General features: G+C 47.1%; 1 pseudogene; it reads left to right on the top strand.

Annotated features, from left to right (window-relative positions):
• LOC119281774 overlaps nt 1-6,668 on the top strand; it is a 16,059-nt pseudogene that overhangs the window by 3,137 nt on the left and 6,254 nt on the right.

Here is a 6,668-nt window from a genome sequence, read left to right as displayed (position 1 = left end):
TATGCCTACGGCAAAGCCGTCGGCATAGATGAATCTATGCCGACGGGTTTGCCGTAGGCATAGCCCTGCCACCTGTCGTCTCCTGGTTACTCGTGGCAGCAGAGATATGCCTACGGCTTTGCCGTCGGCATAGATTTCCATCTATGCCTACGGCAAAGCCGTCGGCATAGATATTCCACGTGGCGAGCCCTGGTAACTCCTGGGCTTATATATGCCGACGGCTTTGCCGTAGGCATAGTTTTTTTCCCTGTTTTCTCTTTTCCAATTCATTTGACATCATTTCAAAACAGAACAATATGAAATTATGCAGAAATATGACAGTTCATCATCTAAACATACTCAAGTTCACTATCATCATCTAAACATACTCAAGTTCATCACATAATCTAAAGATCATCGTGGACTCAAGTTCATGAACATAAAAGTAGTGCAAGACATGAAACATCATAGGAGTAGGAATATGAAAGGCATGGCACGACGGCCGCATGCACGGAATCATCAAGCAAGACCACCTCCGCCAAAACCACCACCACCTCCGCCAAAACCACCACCACCTCCGCCAAAACCACCACCTCCGCCAAAACCGCCATCGCGACCACCACCACTCTGCCAGATCGGAGTGACTGGGGTCGACGGAGCAGGAGTCGAGCCACCGGTCCCCTACATGTTTCAGAAAAGATTCTAACGGTAAATATGCTATGATAGTGTTGAATGAACGAGAACTAGTTTGTCAGTAGTTAGGCAAATGTACTAACCGGACCATCACTGCCTAGTGCCACCCATTCATCGAACGTGGGCACGTGTGGGGGTTCTCCCGCAGGTGGTGGTGGGGGTCCCATTTGTGGTGGATCCGTGCGGTTACTCCAAGACGCCAACATAGCCTGAATGTTAGTTAAACAAGCAAACTAGAAGATCAGAAGGAATGAAAGTGCAAAAATTTAGCTTGGTTTTAAGAGGGCAAAACTAACCGTCATCATCTGACGGTTGTAATCATCGTTTACCTTCACTCGTTTCAAGTACTCCCGCACCTCGAGATTCCTATGCTCGACAATCTCCTTATATGCCTACATAATTTAGATTGTTTCTAAGTGAGCAATGCTGAAAATAAACTGAGAATGCTAGATAGAAAAAGATAAAGAGGAAGTACTTACAGCATGCTGGCGGGCTAAGGGAGTCTGTGAACACCCCGTGCTCTCTAACTGGCTCGGGTTGGTAGCCCGAAGCTGTGTGTACGAGATCGAAGGAGTGATCAAGCCGTCGAAACACGGATACCGGCCATTCTTCTTCCCCTGGATGGCCACCACCGCCGTGTCGTCGATCTGAGACTGTGCGACCTCAGCAACAGGAACATCCGGATGCAACTCCTGATAGTGATGAATGTAAGACCCCAGGTGCTCCTCGGTCTTGCCATAGTACTGGCTCTCGCCCTCCTTGCGATGACTCCGCTCGCGGGCCAGCTTCCACGACTCCATGTCTGAGAGCGGCCTCTTCAACTTGTCCTCCTACAACGTCAAATAGAAGTTAGCCATACATAAGAACATGATGGTAAAGAAGAACAAAAATGCATCATGCACATAGATATACCTTCATGGCCTTGAAGCTCCAGTGGTTCCTGTTTCCTTGGCCGTGTGTCCAGTCGGCTCCACGGTTAGCCCGGCCCTTGATGCTCTTGGCAACAAACTCTGCATTGGCGCCGAGCCACCTATCCACCAAACTCGCCCATCCGTCATGCCTTCCATAGCACCAACGAGGAACAACCTATGCAAATTTTGGAAGCATGACATGTGAGCATGAAACATAGAGTTGACTGCTTGAAACAATGAAAAGTCAGTAATAGTTACCATCATGAACTGCTCCCTGTTCAAGGTAAGTTTTTGCTTCTACGCTTGAGTTTTGGTCATCTTTTGGTGCAGGTAGATGTGGTAGTACTGCAAGACGGCAACCCAGCGCACCTCATACTGCAACTGACGAGCTTTCTTCTTCGCAGCCGCAAGTAAGACCACGTCGGCTCTGGCCTTGTGCTCGTCAAGAACTCTATAGAGTTGATACATAAACCAGAAGCAAACAAGGCATGAGTTGAGTGATTCAATGATAAACTATGAACAAAACTGAAGACAAGTGATTCAGAAGAGAACTTACCTAAAATTTGGTGATCACGGCCTTAGCGGCTGTCCCGTACTCCGCGTTGCTGCAAGCCTTATAGTGGGCCCAGCTCGTGGCCAAAACCCGCAGCTGTGGGTCCCTGTCTGGCCGCGGGCAGAATAGGCCAGGCCAAAACTGCTTCAACAGGACAGTGATAAGGCCGTTCGGTTTACGGCCCTTTCCGCGAAGGATCCAGTTTCTGCAAAAGAATCAAATGATTGCCATATGTACAATAAGAAAATGTTGTCATGTGTTGAAAATATGATTGAGAGGCACTTACTCTGTCCCCACAGGTTCAATGAGCCACTTGTGCTCCTCGATAGAAGGTGGTGTAGGTAGTCCGGCATTACTGCGCAGCCACCCCTGCGGAGCACCCGGTGGCAAGTCACCCCACAACTCGGGATCAACCTCCCCTCCACCCTCCTCACCCTCCTCCTCGGCCTCCTCCTCCTCACCCTCCTCCTCGGCCTCCTCCTCACCCTCCTCCTCAGCCTCCTCCTCGCCATCAGGAACATACTCCTCCTCCTCAGACTCAGAAGGTGCCTCTGTATGGGAGGGCATCGAAGAAGACCCTCCTATTTCGGACACGACCCGGAGTTTTTTGCCCCGGCTGCCTCTCGCCCCACCTCCTCCTCCTCTAGGGGCTCTCCCCCCACCGCCTCCTCCTCTAGGGTCTCCTCCCCCGACCCCTCCACCTCCCTGTGAGGTGTCATCCTCGCGTAGTCGGGAGGGAACCTTGTGGGCTCGTCCACTCCGAGTAAGTCCTTTAAATTTACTGAGGAAACTGGCGCCATTGGACTTGCCCATGATTAGCAAACCTGCATTGAGAAGAGAATAAACAATTAATACCAGAAGAGCACATTAAGCATACTACTGTAATTATCATTAAAAGAACTTACATTTTCTAGAACCCATATGAATCATCACTATTGTAATCTATTTGTGGAGCAGTCTCATCATCACTATCACGCATATCTTCTTCGTTGTCTGACGGAGGTGGAGGCTCTTCCTCATCGTCAGTGTCTTCATTTAACTTTTCACGCATAATTATGTCTCTTTGATTCACAACTGCCTCACCATCAATCCGTGCGTCGTCGTCGTTTGGGTCCAGGTCAACATAACCCAAGTCATCATCCTCATTGTTTCGGACCACGTCATCATGTTCCTCTTGATAGAACACTCCCTCGTATGTCATGGGGTTTATGTTGTAGTAATCATCATCGTTCGGGTCCGGTAGCTTACCATGCGGCGACACCTTGAACACAACTTCCCAACCCTTTAGGTACTCTTTCTGGCATGGGTAAGGCAGATAATATACTTGTGTGGCCTGGGTAGCGGCGATAAAGAGATCAGCTCTGGCATAGACGGTTGATGGTTTAACTTCAACTAAACCAACAGAAGGCATATGTCTCAGACCCTTTTTGGGGTCGAACCATCGGCATTTGAACACAGTGAGACTTAGGTGTTCGCGGCCAAGTTTGAATGTAAGCTCGTATATTTTTCCTACCCTTCCGTAGTAATCTACTTTATTATCTCCTTCAGTGAAGACTCCGGTATTTATGGTTTTGGGATCAGGCCGACTGTTCTGGTGCTCCTCTGTATGGAAGCGATACCCATTCACATCATACTTTTCGCATGTCATGACGACAGGGTCAAAACCCATGGAAACCCATCTCAAGTCTTCATCCATTGATTCGGTCGGATCATTTCCCTACAAGTTTAATTGAAATTATAGGGTGCATGAGTTTAATTGAAATTATAGGGTGCATGAGTTTAATTGAAAGTGTGAAAAATTACTTTCTCCATGAACCACGCAACGAAATTTTTCCTTCCATCAGCACCCTTTCGGAGAAGCGCAAGTGCCTCCGCTTCAGTAGGAGGCAGCATTTCCGTCCATTCTTCTTCAACGAATCGACTACAATAAGAAAAGCGGTATAAGAACTAGGCAAAGTGAACATAACGAATTGACTAAAAGAATGGTGCAAAGGTATTACCTCATCCACTCATCCTCAACTTCCTTGATGTTGTGCAAGATATAGAACATGACATCCTCCCACTCATCTCGTGGCATGACATAAGGTTTCGAGCATCCAGCCCTACCACGTTGCCCGATGAATAGAGGCAACTTGGGTTTATACTTGGGTTCTTCTGTATTGTATCGAGACACCTTATTGTGCAATGTGGGAACATGGTCCGGATAGTAGGCTGTCCTGAGGTCTGCCACCTCCTCTAGGATAACTGCCTCAGCCATGGAAGCTTCAATCTTAGCTTTGTTTACACATTTCTGTCTCAGATGCTTGTTCTGTCTCTCAGGGCAGTACTGCCAACGATTCTGCACAGGGCCCCCCAACAATACCTCGTTCGGGAGGTGCAAAATGAGATGTGTCATCGGAGTAAAGAAGCCTGGCGGGAAGATCTTCTCTAGCTTGCATATCAACTCCGGCGCCTTCTTATGCATTTCTTTTATCTTCTCAGGACATACTTCTTTAGCACAAAGCGTGCGGAAGAAATGGCTTAACTCCGCAAGCACATGCCAGACACGCTCGGGAACATAGCCCCGAACCATCACCGGCATAATCCGCTCAATCCATACATGATAGTCATGACTCTTGAGCCCGATCACTCTGCCCGTTGAAAGATTGACCCCCTTACTTATATTCGACGCATAACCATTAGTGAACTTCACGACGTGTTTCAGCCACTTGAATGCCTCCATCTTATGATCCTTTTTAAGTACAAAGTCAGCATCTGGCTTGAACCAAGATTTTCGACTGCCCACGGGAGGCTGCATGTGTAGACGTGGTCTATCACAAATATTCTGTTGATCAACTCTAGCATTAACATTATCCTTTGTCTTATCAGGAATATTGAGGATCGTGCGAAAAAGGGACTCTGCGACATTCTTTTCGGTGTGCATCACGTCTATGTTGTATGGAAGTTTGAGGTCCTTAAAATAGGGAAGCTGTGTGAAGGGGGTAATGTGAGTCTAGTTGTGCGTCTCACCATATCCTTCAAAAATTTTGACGGCATCATCTAGCATGTCTCTAACCCCATCGTCCTCATAACCAGCGACGCGTTGTCGTATCACATCCTCTCTACCACGATCCCGCTGGGCAAAGTTTATCGGCATATTAAAGTTGGGCATAAATCCATGCGTGCGAAGGTGCTTAGTCATCTCACTCTTATCTCTGCGGATACGTCTCTTACATCTGGCACACGGGCATTCTGGCACCATCCTCATTGATCTACGGAATATCTCTTTCAAAAACACATCAGTTTTCTCGACCCACTCTGTTGTTACTTGATTCCAACGGAAAAACCCACTATACATCCACTGATTATCTGCCATCTCTGCTTTATTGGAAGCCACACAACAAAATTAAGGATTCATTTAAATTACCCACATCAATATTTTATTTTTTACAAGGTTGATGAGTAATCCACCTGCATCTCTAATAGGTAAAGATGGGTCCTAATCCCACCCGAGAATGTGTAGATTGAGTACGGTCCATGCTCTACCCCATTCCGAGACAAAATTTCGGCATCACCTCCCCGCTGTTCTCCAAATACACGTCTCGGCAAAATGCCGAGAGAATGTGCATTCGGAGAACAATAGGGAGGCGCCACCGAAATCCTGTCTCGGAACGGGGTAGAGCATGAACAACGTACCCAATCTACACATCCTCGGGCTGTCCGTGGAAAGCGCTGGACAATCCGAAAAAGCTGCGGTGATAAATATGCAATTGAATGCATATTTATCGATGCAACCCTTTCGGACGGGAGACCTAGGTTACGCGACTTGATGTGAAAATTCAATCTAGTGACATGGAAAAAAAGTGGACGAGGTCATGGAATTGTTGCTCACCCTCCGATGTAGTCGATCAAAGGAGAGTGACGATCATGGACCAACACCTCCAACATCGACGATCACTCCACGAAGATGGAACACCACAAATCCTGTTAATTACACCGAGTGAAAAAAATTAGGTCATCACATCACATTAACCATTTGGCACAACATTATGAATCGACATGAAACAACATGTCAAATTGCAAAAAAAATCTTTATTAAGTATTTTAGAAACCATGTGACTTGATTTGCTTCTTATATATGAATCAACATTACCAAAACACTATCTTGACCAATATCCATCCATCTATCACAAACTTGCCCAACATCTAATTCATCTATATTCACAAATTTAGTAAAATCTATCTAGTATGTATCTAAATACCTAATAAAACTACACAAAACTATCTATTATGTATCCATCCATCTATCTATTCATCTAGCATCCATCTATCTATTCATCTAGCATCCATCCATCTATCTAGCATCTATCTATTTATCCAGCCACCATGAACACAAGCAACGGCAACAACGGTTTGTGGGAGGGGGGTGCTCACTGGGGCTGGGAGGGGGCACGGCGGCGTCCGGCGGTGGAGGGAGGTGCTCACTGGGGCGGGAGGGAACGATGATGGATGAGCAGGGCCGGCCGAAGCCGCGCCCACGCGTGCTCGTCGGG

Source organism: Triticum dicoccoides, chromosome 3B, assembly GCF_002162155.2.
Source record: "Triticum dicoccoides isolate Atlit2015 ecotype Zavitan chromosome 3B, WEW_v2.0, whole genome shotgun sequence".
NCBI lineage: Eukaryota > Viridiplantae > Streptophyta > Magnoliopsida > Poales > Poaceae > Triticum > Triticum dicoccoides.
Note: the sequence above shows the minus strand (reverse complement) of the source record. Positions and strands in the feature narration are given on the sequence as shown.